At 37.8% G+C, this 26212-nt stretch overlaps 1 protein-coding gene and 1 long non-coding RNA gene across 3 annotated transcripts in view; one reads left to right on the top strand and one right to left on the bottom strand.

The window, feature by feature from the left end:
• Positions 1-26212, bottom strand: part of PPM1L (protein phosphatase, Mg2+/Mn2+ dependent 1L) — a 261588-nt gene that overhangs the window by 158419 nt on the left and 76957 nt on the right. The window lies entirely within an intron of this gene.
• The window catches only part of LOC140696176 (uncharacterized), a 45773-nt gene continuing 41990 nt past the window's right edge, over positions 22430-26212 (top strand). Inside the window, exon 1 of the long non-coding RNA XR_012072291.1 lies at positions 22430-22622. This is a non-coding gene — a long non-coding RNA (uncharacterized lncRNA). The remainder of the gene's footprint in view (positions 22623-26212) is intronic.

The raw sequence follows: 26212 nt of genomic DNA, 5'->3' as shown, positions 1-26212 counted from the left end.
TAACCTTGACCTCTTCATGTTTCGGTCTTAAAACCATTTCCTTTGATTTTGCCCTTTGCAGAGATGAAGAACAGCTAATCCCCACAGACTAAAACCAAACACTTCATATGCAGGAAGACCTTCACAATAATGTATCACCTTTCTAGTCTTGCTCCTCTGGAATAAATCAGAACTGTCCCTTCAACCTCTTTTTGTTTTGGTTTTTAGATTCCACTGTTGAATACTTCTCCCAAATCATCTCCTCTTCTCACTCAAGTTCAAATCCAAAAAGGATTCAAACAAGGCCAATTATAAGAGAACAGTTTAGAGAAGTCTAACAGCAGACTTTAAAACTGAAGCCTTGACATTTATACACATTTTAAAAGCTGGGGTAAACAGGGTAAAATTTCTAAAGCATCCTGGAATAGGTCCTTGGATTTCAAACCAATTACTCTGAAGTTATCTTATAAAATTTCCAGCTTTGGATTTAATCAAAGGGTCAAGCTATTTAATTTCTGAGAAATTACAAAGGTGTGCTCAATAGATGATGTGCATGTCCCACTTGTCTATTAAAATTTAAAAAGAACTACTCTTTCACCCAGCTACCTTCACTCTTATTTATTATTATTAATTATTATTATTATCATCACCATTTTTATTTCAGGATTTACCAAGAGCAAAAACCATGCTACAATATTTGATTAAATGAAACGTTACAAAAGACAAATTTAAATAATTTCCTATTATTCTGTTTTCATAAATTTTAAGGGTGTATCTTATGTGGGGGGACCTCAGTAAGTCTAATTATCAGCTTCAGACAACAAATTACAATCTTAAGCCTTTAGATTCAATGGCTGTAAAGACACCATTACCTGCCAAAGCATAGACATGACAAAGAACTGTCACAATTCATGAATTACCACGGAGACGCAGTGTTCTGTGGGTGTCCCCCGCCCTGTCTGTGTTGTAGGTCTCAGGCCACTGTGACGTCATAAGCTAATGATTTGCTGGTGATTACTATGCCCTGCACCAGAACATGTAGCTCTTAATTATTACAGTGGCATGGTTTTTTAAAATGTATAATGCATTTAAAGTCCTTTTTGAACTATTTAGACACTTCTGGTGTCTTGACTCCCAAAGAGACAAACTTGTATTATAGTCTTATATTCTTGGGTTACTTTAGGAGGACAGTTGCTTGTTGGCCTCAGTCCAACCTTGACTCATTTCTGGAGAGGAGGTCAGGACAACTTTCCTGCCGTGGTGAAGGAGCAGTCATAGCTCTCTGCCCGGAGAGCCTTTACCTGGTACCTTAGCCTTCTACTTTGGGCCTGCTTTACAGGGTTCAGCATCCCCCTCCCCTCCTTTCTCCTTAAGTTAGTGGCAGGTGCTGGCAAGCAATGCTAATCCAGTCCTCAGGGCAAATTCTGAGTTGTTGCCACCACAGAGATAGCTATCAGGAGGGACCAAGTTACAGTGACAGCTGGACACGCAGTATGTTGATTATAGCCACAACAGACAAGGCAAGGCTAAATTATCCCACAGCAATACCAGAAGTACATGCCAGGGCTTCTGAGCTCTATGCAACTACATTCTTTCCAGAATTTTCTTGGCTAGAGAGAACATTCCCATACCCAGTCATGGCTGCAACATCTTTCCTTTAAGTCCTGAAAATAAGCCCAATTTACATACATACAAACATTTGTATACACAAACGCACACATGCAACTCCAAAGGCAGGAACTATGAAAAAAAGATTAGACTTCACTCTATTGAATACAAGACTTTGTTTTTTCACATTTTGAGATGTCTAAAATCCATATATGCCACATAATCAATGGTTCTTATATTCGAAGAAAAACAACAGATCTCATGACATGAAAGCAAACCTTTAAACTTCTACACAGCAAAAAATACCATCTATACTGTTAAAAGGCAAAACAGAAAAAATATTTACAACATGTCTAACATAAGGTTTAACAGCTAGGAGCTTTTATGAATCAAACTAAAGATGAGCAAACAATAAGGAAATGGGTAAAGGATATGAATAGGAAATTCACAAAAGAAGAGGCAGAAAATTTTATGTCTAAATAGTTATGTTGTCACTATGATGATAATGATCACTTTAAAGCCCTACCTCTACCCTAATGCTCCTACAAGTCCAGTTATTAACATGGGCTGGAGAGAAGGGAAAGAAGGAAGCTCCTCCGTCCCAGGCGCTGTACTACTAGATTTCATGAGTTCGTGAAAACCTCACAACACCCTGGGGAGCAAGACATCATTGCACAGACGAGGAAATCTAGCATTAGATGAGCTGCATGATTTAAGCATATGTTCTAAGGAAGTGTGTGATAAAGCCCAGATTCCAAGTCCAGAGCTCGGATACAACTTCTGCTCATAGTACAGCTCTAGAAATTCTATTCAGACAAAAGATCCCCCTAGAGAACAAAGGGCTGAACTTCAGAGTTTTCAACCCAAAGCTGTAAATTAAGGGCAAAGGCATTAAGTTTCACGAATCTGAAATGTTTCTATCCAGCTACACAAGAGATGTCCTTAAAGCCCTGTTTGCAATTTCCTCACTTTGGAAAAGAGAAACTAAGTGTCATATTAAATATGTTCAGATTCAAATATTAAGTGTGTTTGATTTAAAGTATATATAACTTTGTACTAAGAGTGAAACCATGACAATGTCACTAAACTTTGTCCATGTCGGTAAAATAAAGCAGTTGCAATTACTAGATCCCTATTCCTCAGATTTAGTCTTAGGTGGAAAAAAGCCAATGGGGGAAAAAAAGATTTTTAATGAAACACATGCAAGGAAGAGGGGCCAGTGACAATTAGGTCCTGCTTTGGTGTCAGGGCTGACATGGGCTGACACAGGCCAGGACTCCTGGGGTTTCTGTGCTGGCCATGCAGTGCAGGGGAGGCCCGAAACCTGACCCGAATCCTCCAGCTCCCCCCACACTCAAGTCTTGGCAAGACGCCTTGAGGACAAGCCACAGTCCAGGAAATCATCGATATTGTACCTGCTGCCAGCCACCTCTCTCCCCATGTGAAAAATGACAGAGCCTTCATTCTCTGACACCAGGGTTAGGAGAACAGAGGTGAACAGCAGTAAGTGTCACCTGAGTATCTGCCCACCGTACACAGAAAAATAGGTCTCCTACCCTTTTAAAAGTATCAAGTATTAAGAGTGCTCAGTTTGACGCATGTGGCTGGGTTACAAAGGATTAAAACAAGATGCCTCCAATTCCTCAGTTTTAGAAGCTCTTCTACAGTATCAGCCTAAGGCTTAAATACTTCTCAATTTCCCTCCAAGACTGACAATCAAAACATAATCCAGTAGAAAATCAAGTGGTTACAGTTATTTGGCCTGAATTCTGATCATTTTTGAAAATATGTTAAATACATTAAAGAGTCACAGACATTCTGTCTTGAAGCTCAGTGTCCAAGAAAGTGGCCAATTACAAGGACTAAACCAAAGTGACTCTTTCAGCACAGCTGCTTATTAACCTTCAGACTGATCGCAGGCACCAGCTGCACCAGGTCAGCCACGTTTCACCAGCTGTTCATCAAAACAGTATCGTTATTTTTTAATCATAATAACAAAGGAGAAAATGAATCCTATTTTCAAGTATATCACCTACAAAGATGAGGTTGACAATTGTCTGTTTGCAATATTGACTAAAAAATATTTTATTCAGGAGAAAAGTTTCTAGATTTAAACACCCAACGAGAAGAAAGGAAAGGGAAGACTAGGAAATATGATGTGTCAAGGAAAGTCACCTATAACGAATATAATTTTAGTTACATCCTAACAGTGTAAGGTGTAAATTGGGGAAGCGGGGGAAGACAGAAAACCTAGAGTAACACTTAGATATATGTCCTGAAATAAAGGATAGAAATGAAAAAAGCTTATTAACCAGCCTGTCTGTCCTATTGTTAAAAAAAAAAAACAAAACAGAACATGAAACTGATTTTAGGCCAAAATGTAAATAGGAATCTTATTTTAAGATTCCTGCTAAATCAATTAAGGCTTAAGGTACTTTCAAAAGTTCATGAAAAATTCAAAAACAGTTCAGTAATTTCCAGTAACAATATATTATTTGCTGATCATCTTTTCTTTCAGTTATTTTAAAGAGTTGTAAGATAATTTGATTCTAAGAGTCTAAAAAGACAATTTTAAAAAGCTTTTGTCAATGGGTCAATGATGAAATCAAAGAAGAAATTAAAAAATACTTTGAGATAGATGAGAATGAAAACACAGCCACACAGAATCTATGGGATGCAGCAAAGGCAGTGCTAAGAGGGAAGTTTACAGCAATACAGGCCTTCCTCAGAAAAGAACGATCTCAAATAAACAATTTAACTTACCAGCTAAAAGAATTAGAAAAAGAAGAGCAAAAAGAAAAAACTTCTGTTTGGGTATAAAATTGGTCTGAGAGATGATGAATTAGAAAAAGAGAGGCAATCAGAGGTCTTATTAGTTGCTCAAAATACCCAATGAATGAAGGTAAAGCACCTATTACAAGGGGGAATGAATTCTCTGTTTGGGGACAGGTTGTTTTACCATCACCACCCCTGTGTGCAGCACCATGGCTATCACCTCCAGCTCTTATGACAGACCCATTAAAGTGGTTTCAAGCTGAAAATCTTAGACATTCAATGTTTATATTATGTGGTGATATGTATCATTATTCCAGTATTAATAGTCTCATCATGAGCACATCACCATCTAGAATAGTAAGAATCAAGTACTACAAGTTCGCTATTTCTAAAGGAAATGTAAGTCATAAAGTATGCATGGGACATGGATCTTCCCAACAAAGCAGAATGAAACTGTAAAGGTTGCCATGTTTTCATGAACTAAGTCCTCACTAGCTTGAGCCTATGTAGAATCTAGAAGACAACTCCACCAGCCTTTATAATTTATAAAACTAACAAAGTGAAATCATCCCATTAATAGTGAAAGCCCAAAGAGTTTGTCTGTATGACCATTCTGCACAGCACTAAATACAAAGGTGATGTTTTGTCAGTAGAGCTTTACTCTCTGGACATTCAAAAGAGCTTTAGCCAAGTGCCTTTCTGGGCATGGAGAGGGAAAAAATTCCGTATGTCTGACAGGGGGAGAAAAAAGCCCCAGCAGCTGTAATAGTTCAGGATAATATAAGAGATGGCTTATTGAATGAGACCAACTGTTAACTTGGTATTTGGTCTCTGACAGAAATACCAAAACACATTTTAAGAAAAAATACATTGGCTCTCCATGACAACTTCTCATGCTAAGACATACATTTTTAACATTATCCGTTTCTTTAATAATCCACTACTTAATAGGTATTCATTTAATAAGTACTTATCACTACTGAAATAAAGAATTTCCTACTTAGATCTGAAAATCTGCTTAAAGACTCATTTGCCTTATAACTAAAATCAGAAAAAGGCAGAACAATTTTGAACCTAATCCAAGTGGGGTGCTAATTACTACTGCAGCAAAAGGTATTTCTCTTAAAAGTGGTTTTCACCTTAGGCAATCTTACAGCTTAGATGTTCAAGTCAGCAATAAAATACAATCCCATGACCTTCCATCCACCCTGAAAGTACTTTTCAAAAGCTTTAAAATGTTTTTACAGTTTGATGAACAAGTTCATATTTGTCCTATTCACATACTTCATGATTTCATAGATCAGATTATGTCTCTTCTGAGACTTCATCTTTCTGGAAAGTCAGTCTTCCTGGTTAGTCATTTTACTGAAGTCTTTAAAGACTCAATTATTGACTTTTCCAGCACCTGAGCTCTCTGCTTTCTGACATTTGGCATCAGAACTGGATACATTAGAAATAAATGATGGCTACAACAAAAATACTAGAATTTTTTTTTTCAAAAAACCTTTCTTTGGCTGGTTTTTATTATCCTGTATAAACTACTAGATTGGGCTGTCTTCACCTGCAGACAACACTCGGTGAAGTACTGGTCTTTAACCTGAAACACTTGACTGATTAGAGCCTATGTTTTAGGACTTTTTAGTACACGCATTTCTTTAAACTTGCAACTCTGAATTTGTTACCAATTTTTCTACCCACTCATAAGATAAAAACGTCCTAGATAATCTTGGCTAATACTTTATTTAGAAGTTTCTGTCACCTCCTACCCTTTATTTCCTGTTGAGAATAAAACACTCTAGTTCCCCCCATGAAGACTCAGCCTTAGGCCTTTCCCTGGGGATAGGAAGGGTCTCTTCTGGAAATGGCACCATGTCTGTGGTGGTGGTTTCCATGAGGACAAGTCTCAGGTCTTCTTCATCTGTTTATGCCCAGCACCTGGCAGATAGTAGCTATTCAATAAAATAACTGCTGAAAGAGTTGATCAAGATTTGAAATCAACTATGATGAAGTGGAAATACACAGATTACTCTGGCATTCTAATTTTACTTTATATATCGTTTGACACCCATCTTCTGGGGCAGTAGCAAATGTGGTCAAAAAACATACAGAAGGAGGTAGTTCTAAGATCTCCTAGGGATATGATTTTTAAAAAGAATCAGTGGGACTCCTACAGGTCAGTACAGAGTGGTAGCAAATCTAGTGGAATTCTGAGAGAGGGAGGTAGAGACTGAGCCAGTCTGTCAGGTTACTTTCAGGCCATGCTGAAATCAGCTCCTTTACCTACCCAGGATTCATCTCCCCACAGCCACCCAGCTGGTTTTTCCAACTCAAATATTGCTATTAGATTAGCCAACTTCCTCATAGAATAAACATGCTCATCCTGCGTTCTCCATGGGGGCTCTCAGGGGACTGTGAAATCCCCAGAAGTGCACCCTTGACCTCCGGAAGAGATGAGTGGTCAAGGAGAAGAGGGGGACATGAGGGTTTCAGGCAAAAGGAAGAATCGCTTACTGGAAGAATTAGGCTTGTGTGATCAAGCCTAGTTATAAATTGTTATAAATTTGATTATAAATTGTTAAGGTTCAAACCGCAGCAACAAACTTGGTAGCTTTCCAATCTATACAGTGCTCCTTTCAGTCTGCTAACTTCAGAGTCACACTTTATGCAGGTACTGGACACTCTTCCCAACAGCACATAACCTAGATCAGGGCTGAGACTGGGGGTTGGGGCTTTGAGGAGAAATGTTCACCAGTTTCACTGCAGGGTGTAGAGAACACAGCTTTCTCCAGATGGCAATAATGATGAAGTTAAATTTCTGCAGAAATAATAATTTAATAATAAAGGCATTTAGTGAGGTGAAGGGGAATATACCAGTGCCAAGCAGAAAGGAGTGAATTTAGCTGACTGGTAGACAACACTGGGTATCCCAGGAGCTGAGAAAGAAGGCTACAGGGCTAAGGCAGGACCAGATAACTGAGGGCCTCTGGGTTGCTAGGAGTGTTTTGACTGTGGTCTCCAAGTTTGCATTTTTTAAATGTTACAGACTTCACTTTAAAAAATCACCATTTTAATATGTGGTATTTTATCTGAAGTTAAAAAAATTCTAATTTATACTTGTCATAAATTAACAAAACACCTGATAAGTGAAATTGTATTCGTGGAAGCATCTGGAAAAATAAAAGCCACACAGGTATTGTGTCCAAGAAAGGCAAGTAAATGAACACATTGAGTGACTGTCAAAATTAGTGGCGTATCCCCCTGCTGTGTAACAATTTGATTTGTGTTTTTAAAGGAAATGATAGTCTGCTCTTTACTTTTCTCCTTAGCAGACCTGTAATTTATAATAAATAAGAAGGACTATTAAAGCAAGAGGTATTCTTTACGCTAGTGTTTTTTAAAAGCTAATCGTCATTTCATTCTATAGCCACTTCCTTCAATCTTTTTTTTCTTTTACTACTCCCCCGAACATGACCTTTTCATTTTTATGCATAGCTTTTCCTGAAAATTAAGACTCATTTAGGAATTTACAGTGTTAACGTTTTGAGAATTCTGTGTGTGTGGTGCATTTGCGTGCACGCACGTTGTGTAGAGAAGCAGGGATAGAGACTAAAACTCCCTGTGCATCTTCTGTGTAAGACTATCCCTTCTCCAGGACCTAAGCCAAACGAGTTGTTCAATATTTCAAATATGATTATTGACCCTCTGCTATAAGCAATTATTTTAGAACATTCTAAATCAAAATCCACCTGTTCTGTTTCACGTCTCCTTAGCACCGCATTTGATTTTCCAAATAGTCACTTGTGCTAGACTGATAGTTGGTTTCTTTCCAGAAGACATAATTGCATTTTGCTAGCCTTCCAATGCCTGAATCAAAAGGATAACTAATGTAAACATTCCATGGGCTTCCAGGCAGCCCTGTAAAAAAAAAACAAACCCATTTTTGACTGCAGGGCAAGGAAGCTTTTATCAAATCAGAAGTTCCATCCCCTTATTAAGCCGGCCTGGCTCTTCACACGTGTTTTGGGATAGAAGACCTTATTTTCTTTGATGAAATACTGGAAGTAATTTTGGAAGCAATTGAAATATTAATAGTAGTAGCTACTATTCCTCATGGTCTCCCTTAGAATCATCATCATTGGTATGATAGGCAGAATAATGGTCCTCAAAGATGGCCAAGTCCTAATCCCCGACAACTGTGTATGTTACTTTACTTGGCAAATGGGACTTTACAAATGTGATGATGTTAAGGATCTTGAGATGGGAAGATTATCCTGGATTATCTGAGTGGACACGATGTCATCACAACGGTCCTTCTAAGAAGGAAGCAGGAATGTCAGAGGAAGAGTGATGATGGATACAGAAGCCAGAGTGATGCCATTGCTGGAAAGGGGCCATGAGCCAAGGATGCAGGCAGTCTCTGGAAGCTACAAAAGGCAAGAAGCAAATTCTCCTTTATAGCCTCTAAAAGGAAGAAAGTCTTGCTAACAACTTGATTAGCCTCCTAAGATCCATTTTCAGAAGTCTGACCTCCAGAACTAGAATAATAAACTTATGAGGCCTTAAACCACTAATTTTTGGTAATGTATTACAGCAGAGACAGGGTGGTGATGTAATCATCAATAGGTACATCAACCCTACGAAGCAGGTGTTATTATCCCCACTTTACAGAGTAGGAAACTGAAGCTCAAAAGCACCTCAGACAGGAAGGAACACAACCAGGAATAGAATGCAAGACTGTTCAGCATCGATACTCACATTCTCAATACATAATTATACTCTAATGCATATAAGTTCAGTTGGCAGGAGAAAAAGGATGAGTTAATATTTCTTTATGTCAGTCACTAAGCACCTGATAAGCCAGCTTTTCCCAGTCAGCCACCCCATTTAAATGGTCCAACATCTTGGCTTTTTCATGTCAAAGCTACCAGTATCTTCAGAGTTGTATCCAGCCAAGAGTAGGGAATTACACCATACATAGTTAGTTCTCATTTTAATCTTTCTCTATCATTAAAGCTTCCATTGTTATCTCTGGGTTGATGGCATGAGAAGGCTATATGACGGAGAAGAAAGAACACAGTTCTTGGAGTCAGCAAATAAACTTTCTATTCCTAGCTGTGCCACAAACAATACACTATGTGACCTTCCACTTTGATTCAATCTCCTTTCTGGAAAAAAAAAAAAAAAACCAACAAAGCCAAATGATGTCTCAAGGACCTGCTGTTGACTGAATATTTGTGTTTCTGCCCACCAAATTCATATGTTGAAGCCCCAATCCCCAGTGTGTTGGCACTTGGAGGCAGGGCTTCGGGAGATAATTAGGTTGTGAGGGTGGTCCCCTCATATGTGAGATTATAGCCCTCTAAAGGGTCACAAGAGACCTTGCTTCTTCTCTCACTTTTTTCTGCCACGTGAAGCCATAGCAAGAAGGTAGCTCTCTGCAAACCAGGAAGAGAGCACCCACCAAACATCCAGTCTCCCAGGACTTCCCAGCTTCCAGCACTGTGAGAAATGAATGTTTGCTGCTGAAGCCATCAAGCCTGTGGCAACTCTGCTACAGTCAACAACTTCATAACATCTAGACCTATACAGGGACTCCACTCCTTCCACTGAGTGCTATTCCTAAGTCTGCAACTTGCTATGCAATGATTCCAGCTGGGTGTCTTATCACCTCATCCTGAGCCCCTTATCAACCTGCCTCCTTCTATTAACAATACCACCACTGCCCCAGTCTATCAGATATCTTTTTACCCAATCCTATCGTTCATTCTCTATATCCTATCATTCAACACATCCAGCTGTCCTCTTCATGTAATTATGGTATATTATTTCCAGGAAGATAAATGTGGCAACAGGATGTTGAATACAGAATAGACTGGCATCCACCAGGTGAGTTGGGAGTTTGTACCAATTGTGGGAATGAAGAGAAAAGAACACAGTTTAGGAAATGATCTGGAGGAAGAAACTTGGAAGTGGTAACTAACACTTGCTTCTTTAAACAAGTTTAAACTCCTCAGGCTGGATTTCAAAATCTGAAACTACTACCTTCATATCTAATGTTATCTCTGATATTTCCCAATCTGTTGCTTCTGTCATAAATCATCAGTGAAACTCACTGAATAAACTAGGCTCACTCATTCCTAAATGATCTCAGCCATCATCAGCTTTTATACAAAAATGGCTTCCACACACATTATACCACATCATCCTCAGAAGAACCCAAACACCTGAAAGATGAGGGACATTTACACAACTGGATCGAGGCTACCTGAGCTTCTGCAGCCAAGTTCTCCCCTTTCCAGTTCACTAGCTTCCCGCATGAGCCCTCTCACTAATGCCTCCTAATTATTCACGTGTCCCACACGTGTTTTCTTTTTCTTCATTCTCATGCAGAATTCTTAAAATGTCATCATCACAAAATGCACATGTTAACCCAGGAGTGGCAAGGCTCAGAATGATATCATTTGTGCTCATGATTCAGAAAGGGATCATTTCTAATACTAATCATTTGTGCATGTGATTCAGGAAGGGATAATTTCTAATATCAAGCAGAGTTGCTTTCTTTTTTATTTGTTTTGTTTTATAGGCCCTAGTGAATACAACTGGACCAAGGGTAGATTAGAGGCATGGAAGGTGAAAATAAAGATAAATGAGATAAAAATATAGAACTACTACTCCTGACCTTCTGCTGATACTTCTCAGACAGAGAAAGTACTTCTCCTGAGAAAATCCAGTTATTATTTGTCTAGCTTCAACTGCTCAAAGTAACCTAACTTGCATGTGATACAGGAAGGCAGAGAATCACACAGTGTGGAAATGGGAAGGCTGCGGAGGTGAACTAACCCAACTGAACTAGCCCGGACCTTGCCATCTGCATGTGACAGAAGAAAGGACAACTCAAACGGACTTAAAAACAACAACAAAAGCCTTTATTGGTCAAATACCTGAAAAGGCAAGTAGGTCTAGGGATCTACCGGACCCCTTTCCTCTGTGCAGGCACCACCTCTAGCGCCCCTCACGTGGAAGCTCCCCACAGTTCTAGCTTTCCAGTCTCCTCAACTTAGGAACCTTATTGAAAAGTAAGCTTCTTCTCAACAGTTCCAGACAAAGCCCAGAAGCGGGATCTGAGTCATCCAGCTTGGACCGCCTGTCGATTCAACCCATCCACCATGGCCAGAGAAGGCAGCGATTAATTGACTGGGCTGGGTCACATGCACATCTCTTAGGGATTGGACTGGATTGGAATCATCTGAACAGTGAGGACCAAATCTGGGAAAGCAGCAACTCCCTAAGAATAGTGAGGAATGGAAGCTGAGCAGAAAAAACAAATGTCTACCATACCAACCCCTTATTATAGACGGGAAACTAAAGCTCCCACGGTCAGAGAGAATTACACCTTACTCAGTAATTCATTCAGAATTTAAACAGATAAATTAATACCACCCACACAGACAAGGTTGGATTTTATTTACCTGTGCTTCATTATTTAGCAAACACTCTCTTAAGCCTGTATTTTTACTCAAAATATAACTAATGTGAAATAAAGGGAGAGAGCCCCCTTTAAGGGTAATGTATTTCCTTTCATTATAAAAACAAACATAAAAATAAAGAGAGAAGACTCTACTATGAATCATCACACTTGAAGCTGCTTTGAAAGTTATTTGCCCTAAAATGGAGGCACGGTTCTTCTTAACTGTATATATGTGTATGTGCGTTTATACCTTTATAACTGGCTCCATATTCTATAAATAGTTGACACTATATAATATAATTTACTGTCCTTTTAGGACTGTAGGTTCTGCCATTTTTCATACCAACTGCAACACCCTAAGTGCTCCAACAATAATGAGACACATTCTTTTTCACTCTGTTAGCACTTAAAGGCAAAGCCGGGATATTGGAGAGGGCTACCAGAAGAGTCCGGAAAGGGAGGAGACGCAGGAAAAGGCTTACGCACCTAAAATGAGGAAACTTGGAGCAGAAAAGAATAAGCAAGCAATATGTACCCGAGTATCTGAAAGAAAGGTTGAGGGATGAGGAGAAAAGATCCACAGAAGAAAATAGTTGGGGAACGTGGGCTTGAGAGTTTAAGCCACAAGGGGGACTTTGTCTAAGCATTATAATAGCATTTATTATTTTAGGCTGTAATTATTTGTTTATATGCCTGCCTCTCCCACAAGCCTGTATCCTCCTTTAAGAGCAAGGATCATGCCTTGCATTGCTGTATTCACAGGACTGGCATAGAACAGACACTCAATATGAAAGAATGAATAAACAGAATATAAATGAATGAAGTCTACACAAAAAAAGGACTGTTATACATATGAAGTTCAGAAAACAATATGGTCCCAGTTGCAAGACAAAAGACAAGGGATGACTGAGTTTTTGCATTATATTTTTAAGGCAGCCACTTTATTTATATCACTGAGTCACAGACTCTATCTAACCCTGGTGATCCAACCAGAAACACAACCAAAACAATTATAGTTGTATATCAAAGTAGGAATTCTGGTTTGTTTGTTTTTTTTAATTCTAAACTTGTGATTTTACTGATAACGGTTTAAGTCCCAAGGACTGTTAAGGGGAAAGATGAAATGTGTTGAATTTTAGGAAAAGTACATTTAAGAGTTATGACAGTATAATTTTCAGGGTCCTCACTGTCAGAATTTTAAAGAATGTAATTAGAAAGAAGAAACCATGACCTTTTGGAAGCAAAATTTCCATATTTTGTTTGGAAAGAAAAGGCATTTTTTTTTTTAAAAAAGTGAAACATCAAGAATATTGATCTCTTTTTTTTTTAAGTGGTAGAAACTTTCAAAATTCAGGGTTTTTTGGTTTGTTACTTTTGGCCAAAAAAAGGTTGAAAATTTAGCATCAAACAGCAAAATACACTTTCAGAAAGGAGTTTCAGAAAATTATTTAAAATTAAAGAAAGGAAAATACTACTGAACAATCAACCGCAAAAATAATCTAAGTAAATCCACTGTCATCTAAGAGAAAGTAGAGAGAAAGAGATTATACAAGAGGGAGAGAAAAAGAAGAAAATCCACATTTCTAAGCCTGATATTCAAGGCTTCTCATGATTAGGATTATCTTTCACTGCTCCCTACAAATGCCCTCAGTGGTACCCAGACAGGTATAAAACACGGTACCTTGTACATTTACCCCTGCACAGAAAGACTGGGAAAACACCCCCACATACCCATCCCCACCCCAGCCAAGAGTCTAAGGTCAGACCCTAGAGATACACCAATTGGCTCTGGCTCCTTCAACATGAGTTCTCTGAATTTCAGGTAAACATGAGTAACAGGACAATTGTTCCCCAGAACCAGTCTTCCTTTTTAAACTAACTGAACCACATAATCAGAGTCAAGACATCTATTTGGTTTACACATCTCAGACATTTCTACAGTCTGAAAGATCTCGCTAAATAACTTGGCACTGCCTGCCTAGCACGCCAAGACCACCTAAAAATTCAGTAAAACTTACTAGTTGGGTATATACTGACTTGACACTGCTGCCAGCAACTGATGTATGTGGATTCATAATTATAAATACCTGTATGTGTAGGGAAAGTCTAGGTATAGGCAGAGAGAGGTTAATTAAGGTTTGACATGACGTGCTCTCTTCTTTCTGAGTACTATAAAAAGGAGAAACATTTTGTTGGCATCTGTCAAAAATGAATTAAACTGAAAACAAATCCAGTACAAACTATCTTTTGTTTCATAGATACTCTGTATCAAAATACTCCTGCTAACTTGCTCATAATGCATATGCCTTATAGATTATTTCACTGACAAAATTTCAACCCTAAATAAATTATTTTCAGCACCCATTCAGCATAGCCCAAATGTACCCTTTATCACTCAATACTTTCCAGGTGTATAAATGATGGTAAAATGACTTTTTAGTATTTTAATGATTTTAATATTTTTATACCTATATAGTTGACCAAGATCAAGTATAAATGCTCCTAGGATTATCTTCCCTTTCATATTTTCTATTTTTTTATTTCACTAATGTGCTCTATAGCATGAATAATTAAATCTAGGTTGATCACTGGGAAAGGTAAAAAGTTCCTATTTTCATCTTTATCTAGATTGACTCAAAATTTTAAGAAGATTATGATGATGTCTTCTTAATTTAGGTAGACTAGGTAAACTGCACATTCTAAATCTTACACACCAGTAAAAAAGAACAAGGTACATTCTGTCTGAATATCAATGTCCTAACCCCTGGAACATGTGACCATTACACCTTGTATGAAAAAGGTGTGATGACAGATTTTGAGAAGAGTTTTCCCTGGATTATTAGGGTGAGCCCTAAATGTAATCAGGGAATTTTCTGAGGAGGTGATGTAATCACGGAGGCAGAGACTGGAATGCTGTTGCCACAAGCCAAGGAATGCCAGCAGCTCGCTGAAAAGGCAAGGGGCGGGTATATCCCTAGGGCCTTCGTAGGGAGCGCAGCCTAGCCAGCACCTTGACTTCAGACCTCTGGCCTCCAGAACTTAGAGAGAAGGAATTCCTATTGTTTTAAGCCATCAAGTTTGTGATACTTTGGTAACAGCAGCTACAGGAAACTAATACAGCACCCTAAAGAATATATTTTCAGTTAACTGGGGAAATGACACTGGTTTTGGTGCACCCCAAAGAAAATAGAATATAGACACCACTGTATTATCAACATAAATTTTACCTGAAGTACCTAATTATCCACAGAATACGACTGGAAAAATGATGATTAATTGTCCACAAAACACAATTGGAAAAGCACAATATTAAAATAGTAGTTGCCAACTGACAGTGAAAAGTTGGGACCCTTCCAACTAGTTTATTCCAATGAGATGAGCTGGGTTTTACTGCATAAGGGTCTGACTTTTTGCATTCAGGTCATATGCTTCATTGGATGAATAAGGTCAAGATAAGATTACCAACCCACTGTATCCGGAATCAACAGATTATTCAAATGTAAGGATTTTATCTGAGGAGAAAAATAGTAAGACAAAAATTGAGGAAAGCTCTCTCACTGGAGTTCCTTGTCATTGAACTGTATCTCTGTCAGGAGTTAACTTGCTTCATCAAAATAGAGTATGCTTTTAAAGAATAAATATTTTCCTTAATTTCTTTGTGGGAAGGAGAATATACAATTTTTAATTTTTATTTTTTTGGTAAGACAGAAGACTGCACAAGAAAAATTTAGTTGTCCCATCTGTCCTTGATTGTCCTGAATGCTCAGATGCCCCAGCTTCTCTAGCTCCTGATACTGCCATAAATCTTACTTCTCAAAATGGCTTCTTATCAACAATTTCCTTCTGAGGAGGGATAATAGCCAACATCTTCCTTTATGAAACACTTGTCATGAACATTAAACTCACAGAGTTTAATACATCCTAACTAATCTTCATTTGCCCTGAAGATTAAAGCTGAATTTCACTTGATGGTTCAGAAAATGCTCATCTATAAAACAGATTACAGGACCTTTTTTTTTCATCAGAGAGCTCTAATTATCCATCCCTTCAGAGGGAAAAAAATTGACACGACGTCAAAAACAACAATGAACTCACTGCTTTCTATGAAGAGCAAAACCAGGGCTTAGGTAGAGACTAGAAGGTCTTGGCTCGGAGAACACAGGCTCCAGCAAGCCTCACCCTAAGGAATGATGGCAGACTGACATTTCCCTCTAGCTAACAAATGTCCTACTAAGCACCCTCCCCAAAATATTCTCTTTATAAAAAGTCTTGTTTTCTAAAATTTAGCTCTTTTCCTCCCCCATCAAAGCTTCAAGTTCTAGAGCTAGAAAATATTATACTTAGTGAAGTAAGGCAGAGAAAGACAAATACTACGTGATATTATTACATGTGGAATCTAAAAAATAATATAAATGAATCTATATACAAAACAGAAACGGATTCACAGAAAACAAACTTATGGTTACCAAAGGGGAGGAGGGGCAGGGACAAATTAGGAGTATGGGACTAACAGATGAGCAACAAGGATTTACTGTACAGCATAGGGAATTATATTCACTATCTTGTAATAACCTGAATATAATTAGAAAAAAATAACTGAATCAGTGTGCTGTACACGTGAAACTAACACAATATTGTAACTCAACTATATTTTAATTTTAAAAAGTTTTTTTTAAAGAAAGCTTCAGGTTAGATACTTAATAAATGATTTCAATAGTTCAATACACTTTTTCTCGAAGATGAAGTATTTACCTCTTCCAGGAATATCTACTTTCCTAAAAGGAATAGTTTGCCTCAACTTGGAAAGCATTGTTCTGAATCAAATTACCCCTGCCAAGGAGCCATGGAATCTACTGTCAGAGGTAATTTACTTCTTAAAAACAAAACAGCATTTGAATTGCCTGTTTTCACATAGGTTAGCCTCAAGTTTGGACAGAGCCCTCAGCTTTGTGAAGAAAAGAATAGAGTCACTGCTTCAATGCCTTTTTTTTCACCCTAGATGGTAGACAATCAAAAGTACATCTACTTAAGTAAATACAGATTAATCAGAAGCAAGTACCATCTTTAATTTTTAATCATCTCTGATGACAGGAACCATACCTCGATTTTCTCAATGAGATTCCATTACTCCACTCTGCTATTAGAAAAAAAAAAAGCTGCGTAAAATTAAGTGAAATTTAACAGCTATCAGGTCTTACAGCTGTGTAATATTTTAAATCCTTTGTGACAGTAGGAGGAGAATAAAAACAAATGTGCAAAATGACATACTTACAAGGAGGTCTCCTTATGAATGGGCACTGGGGGGCTACAGGAATGAGTGGAGAAAGAAATTATTCTCTGACAAGTATGGGAAAGGACAGAGAAGGAACAACAGTAATGACAAAAAAGCAACCTTCTTTAAAGTGAAGTAAGCTCCCTCCTCCCATGGGTTCAGCAGTGAAGCTAAGACACGGAGCTACAGACTGATGGCCAGCCAGCTAAGCAGACCTGCTCCCTGAAGAGTCCAGAAAAAACTGAAACCGTCCTCAGTTCCAGCCCAAGCTCTAGGCTGGGCTTAGAAATAGTAAGTCTCCTGGACATCCCAGAGGCCTCTGCCTGCCACTCAAATACAGGGTACACTGAATGTGAGAGAAGATCTGGAGAACATTCCCTGTTGGAGATGCCATGAGGCTCTGGAAAAAAACTCGAGTCTTTCTAGGTCTCGGGCAGCCCAGGGAATTCTAGGGTGGTCCAGGCCAGGCGGTAAATCAAGAAAGAGTGCATGGATAGGTGAGGAGAAAAAATAATGAGGGATTCCAGAAATGTCTGGGCCAGAAAATAACACAGATATTTGTGTTTAACATCTGCCCCTATAACTGGTAAGTCTGGAATTCCTAACCTGAGGTAAAAATGAAGTCACTGGGCTGGACGTTGTCCATTCCTCCACTCCCCACGTGCAGTCTCCACTCTGCAGCAGTACTGGAGTGAGACAGCAGTAGTTTTGGAATTATGAAATTAATTTGTGAAATAGCTGGGACCAAAACTGAATGGTCTTCATGGCTAATATGAAGGGGATAAGTGAGGAAGAAGGATCTTGAGTAGATGGTGCCTTCAACATACGAGAGAGAGAGAGAGAGAAAATAGAGAATAGAGAATAGAGAAGAATTAATTCTGCAGGAAAGAAGGGGAATTTCATTTTTAGACATGTAGAACTTGTGAAGCTTTGGACTATCCTGGTGGCAATACTGAGGAGACAGGCGCAGTGGTTAGAAGAATGCTCACTCAAGACCCCAGTCTGGGGCATATGGTCAGAGAACAGAAACAGAGTAGCTGGGATGCCCCAGTGCATGAACAAAAAGGGCAGGAGCCCAAGATACAACCTGGGGACACCAACAAAAACTGAAGATGCAGTCAGAGGAAGAGGAGCCTGTGGGGATGTGACAGCTGACATGAGGAGACGGGGAACAGCACACTGATCCAGAAAGAAGAGAGTGAAGAGCTTCATAAGTGGAGAAGTTATAATAGTGTCAAGTGTGGCAGACCGCTCCAAAAAGACAGCAATGGGGGGAAAGGCACACTGGGTTTGGAAACTGGGTCAATGTTGACCCAGCAAGAGCAATTTCAGTACACTGTCGGGTGCCAGAAGCCTAAACACAGTGCACTGAAGAGGGAATAAGACGTACAAAAATACCATGTATCCTGAAGTTTTTAAAAAATCTACCAAGTCCCCCCAAAACAGACTTATCTGCACTACTATACTCCCCAAATTACTGTCATCCAGAATTCATTAATTCATGAAAATATTTATTTAATATCTACTATGTATCAGAACATGATGCACCAGGATATAAAACTAACACAATACTGTATTAACTTACAAACGTGACTTCTGACTGTAAGAATCAAGAGGGAGTTTTAAAGAGGAAATAACTAAATCATATACTTTAAAAGGGTAAGTTTAATGGTATATGAATTATAAAACTGTATGCCAATAAATAAAACTCTTTTATTAAAAAATTTTAAATTAATTATTTTTTTTTGGCTGGGGGAGATAATTAGGTTTATTTATTTTTAGAGGAGGTACTGGGGATTGAACCCAGGACCTCATACATGCTAAGCATGTGCTCTACCACTTGAGCTATACCCTCCCCCAAGAAAAAGCTCCTTAAAACAGCACAGCAAAAGCCCTATCGACACTGTCAATGTCAAACATACTCTATAACTAACCTACTGATTTCACTGATAACTCACCTACAGTTACATGGTAATTCTTAGTTATTCAGCTACTCCAGATAACAGGAGGCTGTACTTTGAAAAGCTTATCTTACGTGTTATAATCGTTATATATCTTTCAAATTGAGCAACCCAATGATACCAATTTTAAAGGAACACAAGAGGTAGTATCTAATGCATGACTGTAAAACTTAAGAGATGATGGGTAATTTAAAACAAATATAAGTATCTGCAGAGGTTTCCCAAGACAAAAAGGCCAGACTTCTATAAAACAGAAATTTGTCTTAAAGCAAAATAACCGCGAAGAAAGAGGCAACAAAATCACATGGAAAATTTATATTCTTTTAATGAGGTGTAACTCTACCATATGTCCACCAGCTGTTCACAAACAACCTAATTAAGGACATGGATGAACCATGTTCCAGACAAAAAGACTTACAATATGAAAAGCCAACTCTTTTTTTTTTTTAAGTAGTAGTTCATTATTTTAGCCTGAACACCTTACAACTTTAAAAATAACATGTGTTTTCATCTTCAAGGAGAAACCTCCTGTCCACGTTCTTTACTGGGAGATAACGTTATCAAATACTATTCCATTTGTAAGTGTTTTAAGTGGCATTTATAGATAAATGGACCTTTATAACGAGAAATTGGTATTTCTAATTTTACTCCTTATTTTTTTATTTTGACAAGAAGTATTACCTTCCTTTTGCAGGTGGAAAAACTGAGGTGGTTCACCTTCTTAGTCTCTTGAAACCTTTACTTCCTATTTATTTTTCTTTTTTAAAGGCTAATAAGTTGAAGATTCCATCTGATGTACTTCCTTCTCAGAAGAAAATCCAGCTTGAAGTCTAACTGTATATGAGACAGTTAAATTTTAACCTAAAAATTGTATTTGAGCTCAACAAATGGTACTGGCACAACTGGACACACCTTTTACAAAAATTAACTCAAATGGATCACAGGCTTAAATATAAATGAAAAATTATAAAACATATAAAAAAGCATAAGAAATACAATGACTAAGTTCTAGGGATCTAAAGCACAGCATGGCAACCATGGTTAACAATACTGTATTACTTAGAAGTTGCTAAGAGAGTTGATCTTAAATGTTATCACAACAAAGAAAAATAGTAATTATATGAGGTGATAGAGGTATTAACTAACCTCACTGTGGTAATCATTTCACAATATGTATTTGTATCAAATCATCATGCTGTACACCTTAAACTTATACAATGTTATATGTCAGTTTTATCTCAATAAAGCTGGAAAAAATTTTAAAGCATTGGAAATATTTACACCATACACAAAAATTAACTCAAAATGGACCACAGACTTAAATGTAAGAATCAAAAATATAAAGCTCTTAAAAGACAACATTGGGTAAATTTGTGATGTTGGGTCAGGCAATGGATTCTTAAATACAACAACAAAAGCACACAAGAGACAAATATATATATTTTTTCCCAATGGACTTCATTAAAATTGAAAACCTTTGTGCTACAAGAAAGTGAAAAAAAACTCAAAGATTGTAGAAGATATTTGCAAATTATATATTTGATAAGAGAATTATACCCAAAATAAATAAGGAACTCTTACAGCTCAACAATGAAAAGATAAATAACTCAATTTTAAAATGGGCAAAGGATCTAAATCGACATTTCTCCAAAGAAGCTATGTCATATTCTCTTCGTGTGCTTACTGGAGATACAGACATAGGGGGAGAGGGCAGGTAGAGCAAGGGATTCTCATTATGGAAATGCTTATCAAAATCTCGTTACATATCACTACACACATTAAATTAGCTAAAGGTAAAAAAGAAAGAAAGAAAGAAATACTAAATCTGGCGAGGACCCAGAGAATGCTGAGAAACTGGTCTTAACATCGCTTAGAGGAAGAGTATGGCAGTTTCTTATAAAACTAAACACGCACTTCTTATAAGACCTAGAAAAAGCACTCTCAGACATTTACCTCACAGAAAAGAAAACTTATGTTCACACAAAAACCTGTACATAAATGTTCATAGCGGCTTTATCTGTGTTAGCCAAAAACTGAAAACAAAACAAATGTCCTTCCACCATGGAATACTACACAGCAATAAAAAGGAATGAACTACTGATACACATGACTTGGATGTATCTCAGGGCAATTATACTGAGTGAAGAAAGCCAGTCTCAAAAACTTACATATATAATTATTTTAATAAAAATTTTAATTAATAAAAAATCATGCATATCAGATTTATGTATTTTTATAAACATCTCTGTGAAGTAGAGAAGCTATCTAGAGTCTGGAGGACAGAGCTGTTGTTTGTCCTCTTTTCTGTGGTAAATGACTAAGACTTAAACAGTGGTTCCTAAGCCCAGAATGTTTACCAAAAATAAAAGGTAACATACTTCATGGTTCTATTTATGTAATGTTCTTGAAATGGCAAAGATGTAGAACAGACCAGGCTTGTCAGAAGTTAGGGAGGAGGAAAGGAAAGAAGTAACTGTGGCTAAAAAGAGTAACACAAAGGAGACTTATGTTGATGTAACTGTTCTGTATCTTGACAGTGATGTGATCACACAAATCTATACACGTTATAAAATTGTACAGAATTACACATGCATGCATACACACTCATTCACAAATGAGCACATGTAAAGCCAGTGAAATCTCAATAAGCACTATTACTAGATTATATTAAAGTCAATTTCCTCATTGTGATATTATACTATAGTCATACAAGATGTTACTTTTGGGCGAAAATGTATGAAAGGTATATGGGATATCTCTGTATTATTTCCTACAATTGCTTGTGAATCTACAACTATCTCAAAATAAAAACCTTTTAAAAATTCAGGTTAAGGACCCCAAAAGATGGTGAAAAACAGAAAAAGTACAAGAGTGTTTGCAACAGCAGGTTTTAGTATACAAAAGGTTATTTTCAGATATGTGATAAGTTTTTTTTAATATTTGTTCTTCCTGTGATTGTGGCATATATTTTACCGTGTCTGACCCTCAGAATTCTAGAGGTGATGACCAGTACAGAATCTGTGATTGCAAAGCAGAAACTAGCACAAAGTGTACATCAGTTGAGACTGAGGTGAGACTCTATTGAGATCAGATCCCCAATTTTAACACTTCACTACAATAAAAAGAAATACGAGAAATACTAGACTGATTACAAACAAAACCTTAACTTTTTTAATTGGAAAGTCAGAATGCTTTATAGTAGATTAAAAACCAAGGGGAAACTATTCTACAGTTTCAGAATATGCTACAGAATATCAGTGAAATGAAAACATAATTACAGAATATTTAAGATGATTGTATGTCCATGAGAAAAACATCACAATTAGTTTAGTTTCCATGGGGATGCTGGTCTAAGACACAGGAGCATACTGAATGTCCTGGCAAAGGCTGTTGGCTATCCATCAAAAACAGATGTTCCCCTCTTCAATGGTAATGGTTACCTGGGAAGAAGACTACATTTCCCAGCCTCCACTGCAGCCAGGCATGACCATGTGACTAAGTTTTGGCCAACGGGATGGAAGGGTATTATGTGGCAGTTTCCTGGCACCTTCCTTAAAAGGTAACTCTGATCCCTATTGTTTTCTTTTTTTCTTTCTTCTTCCTTTTAGCTCAAGATCCTAGGCTCTGAACACATCCATATCCTCTAGGGTAGTGGAAAGGAAATAAAACACAGGAAAAAGAAGGGCACAGCTAAAAAACAAAATTAATTTAAACTAAACCCACTCAAATCCCAACAACAACAATAACAACATCTACTATTTTACTGAGTGCCCTGTATAGACCTAGCATTGTGCTAAATCATTTATTTTTATCTTCATAATAACCCTATAAGGTAAGTAAGTATTGTTCTCCAATTTAAAGATGAAGAAGCTGAGCCTCAGAGAGGATAAGGTCCTAGACTCTGAGAAGACACAACCCTTAACCCCACTTTTTGCCCAGAGCCTCTCTCCACATCCTCTAGTCTGTATCCCAACAAGTGTCAGAAAGATTCCAGGCTGAGATCCCCTTAAAAGTCTGTTTATGTTTTTATCCATATCCTGTCACTGTGAGTCTCAGAATAAATTCCACTTACATAGAGAGAAAGAATCTGCTTTAAGTTCCACCCATGGAACTCAAAAAACAATGTGTGGTAACAGTAATACACTCAGGTCATCCAAACAGTGAACGGCAGAGGAAGGGCTTGAAACCAGGTTTTTCTGGCTCCAAAACTTGTACTATGATCTACTTATACACAACTCCTGCTGCTAATATAAACACTGTCCTTTAGAACTTAATTTTAGATGTTTAAAAGTCTAACTTCTAATAATGGCTCACACTTCAAAAAAATTAAATTCCATTTCTATAATTTGTGAGAGATGAAATAGGAAGGCCAGGAATAAAACATTTTTTGAGAACTATTACCTAATATTTGGAGAAATTCTTTTATAGGTATAACTTTTTAAGGATAGCAGAAGCCAAAAACTGCTCTAGAAAAAAAAAAGAGTGAAGAGGAATCTAAATATTCTTGGCTCTGGGTTCTATGCCTCTTGAGCCTGAAACAGCCAGACAAATATTTAAGCAAAGAAAAACACATATACTTTCAGTTAAATGATGAGTTAGAACTAGGCCACATCTCATTTTTCTGTCCCAAAGTGCTTAATTTAGAATCAGATTTTTAAAACAATCCTCCACAGGCCAGGTTTGGCCCTTCCAGTTGGCACCTGGACATCAAACTCATGACAATCTGGAACAACTGAAAATAGCTCTGGGTGTTCAAACTATCATGCAGCAAGGAAGGTCAAATTTGAACTAATGCATTTTAAGACTGAAAAAAAAAAAAGGTTTATACAAGCTTTAAAAGAGAACAGGGAAAATAAAGAGAAGAATGACAACTGAGCTGCCAACCCAGCCTACCTCCCCGTCGGCAGTGAAGTTGGAGCGTGCTCATGGAGTTCACCACTGTCCCCGTCACAAGGCACCTTAGTTCACAGCTGTATGCTGTGCTGCTCTAACTAAACAGCCATTTCTTGCATCTGCTACTTATTCTTGTCCAAGAACCTTCACTGTTTATCCATGTTCTACCAAATGAAGTCCAAATTCCTTTGTCATTAAAAGCCCTTTCTAATTTGAACTCAACCTACCTTTCCAGCTTTGTTTCCCATTATTCTCCTTCATGGGTCCCTCTATTTGAGCCAAACGGGTCTACTTACTGTTGAAAAGGCAGGCACCTTCCAGTCCAGCTACCTTTGGTAATGCCACTAGCATCCTTCCTACCTTTCGACCTGGCTGAATCCTTCTCATCTTCAGGGACCAGCTCAAGGCTCGGCTCCTGCATGAGTTGTTCCCAACAACCCCAGGATGCATAAAAAGTCTCTCTCCCTCTGAAATCCTAGACCAGTTATGCAATATTCTAAACCACTCATGTGGGACTCAACATAAATTCTCTCATGCTAATATTTATCTTATTTCTATGTCTTAAGTCCTCAGATGGATCTGAAGTTCCCTGAGGGAAAGGACTTCAGTCTTCTTTATCATTGTATTTTATATTACCTCTAACCAGTAACAAATTAATGTTACATGAACTCCAGCTAATGAGATTTTAAAGTATCCTTGCAAGAATACTAAGCAAATTGCTATTTGTAAGCCAAAGAGGGGAATATATATCATCAGAAAACTTTAATATTTCATTGTTTCCACATTTCATGATACAAGACAATAGTTTCTTTAATCAAAGTAAAACTAAAGAAGTCCTGATGTGTTATCAAGTCAGGAAAATGTAGCTACTGAAGACAAAGCTATTTGCACCTGCTGAAAAAAGCAGCAATAAATTTAATCGCAGCAAGTAGGTTTCTCTGCTTGACTCCACATAAAATATGACTGTGCTGCACCCTGCAGTCTATGGAAGAAAAGGATTATAAGAAAGCCTGTTCAAAGACTAATCAATGTTTGGGTAGGAAATAATTTTCCTGCTGTTTTAAAAATACTAATCAATTTTTCTTTCAATGTTGTCATTACACACCAGGAATACACAATTGAGTTGTACTTGCAATCACCATTTCATGTTTAGAGTTTGGCATTCACTCTCCTAATTCTAGAATCAAAGAAAATGATATGACTGTTTATAAAACCACATTACTCTATAATCTGACCTCTGATCTGCTGAAGGTAATCTCTATAAAGATAGTTAACCATCGTAGTCATCGAGTCCTCCCTGTGAGAATACAGCTGAGTTCTGGGATAGGGCTTGATAAGCAACCTTCCAAGTTCCCTTTTAAGAAGTGAGCTATCAGGAGAAGAAATACACAGATAAAGGAAGTCTTAGACTCTGGGAATTCCAGGCTGACTCACAATATGTAGATCCAAATTCCCAAGACCAGACTGCCAAATTGCATTTCTGTCCTGGGTCCACTGGGATAATTCCAGGTTCAAATGCCTCATAAGCAAATGGTCACAGTAGGCTTTCCTGTGAATTTCAGGAGACTTGGGTAGATTCTTTGGTACCCAATGCAAACTGGGGTTCAATAAAAATTCCCCTAACTCATTAGACACCTATCTCTCCCCCAGGAGAATTCCAGAAGTAACTCAATTTTGGTGCATTCTTAAAGCCATGCTTTGTAAATATTTTGTGGTGTTTTCCAAAGGCCCTGCCAAAGGAAACATTCTAAAGGTACCATTAGTAAATGAAGTCAGGAAACACTACTTACCATGTGTTCCTAATAGAGATCACTCATTAGGAAATGAAATGCTCTGAAAAAAGTCCTTGTAAAAAGAAACCAATCTACTGTTGCTTGAGCCAGCATTTCTCCAGCTCATCTGAAATCCCCTGAAATCTACTTTTATGGGGCTAGTCCTCTTCATCTCGTGATTTTTATGCACTATATGTCTCATTTTTACTACTAAAGAAACTCAAATAGGAAAGATGCATACATTCAGGGCATATTTTGGGTGTCATTCAGGGAAAGGCCTGCCAAGGATCTCCCAAAGTGACATTCATTACTTTGGCAAATTTGCCATAGTATAGGGTCTTCGCAAGTTCAAAACCGCACAGCAGACCACCAGAGAGATTCCAAATTTCACTAGCAGATCGACAGTAACCATAGTCATAAGCATCACACCAGAATGTCAATTTATTAAATTACAACTAACAATAGTCACAGACACACCTAATAT

The sequence above is a fragment of the Vicugna pacos genome, chromosome 1 (genome assembly GCF_048564905.1).
Source record: "Vicugna pacos chromosome 1, VicPac4, whole genome shotgun sequence".
NCBI lineage: Eukaryota > Metazoa > Chordata > Mammalia > Artiodactyla > Camelidae > Vicugna > Vicugna pacos.
Note: the sequence above shows the minus strand (reverse complement) of the source record. Positions and strands in the feature narration are given on the sequence as shown.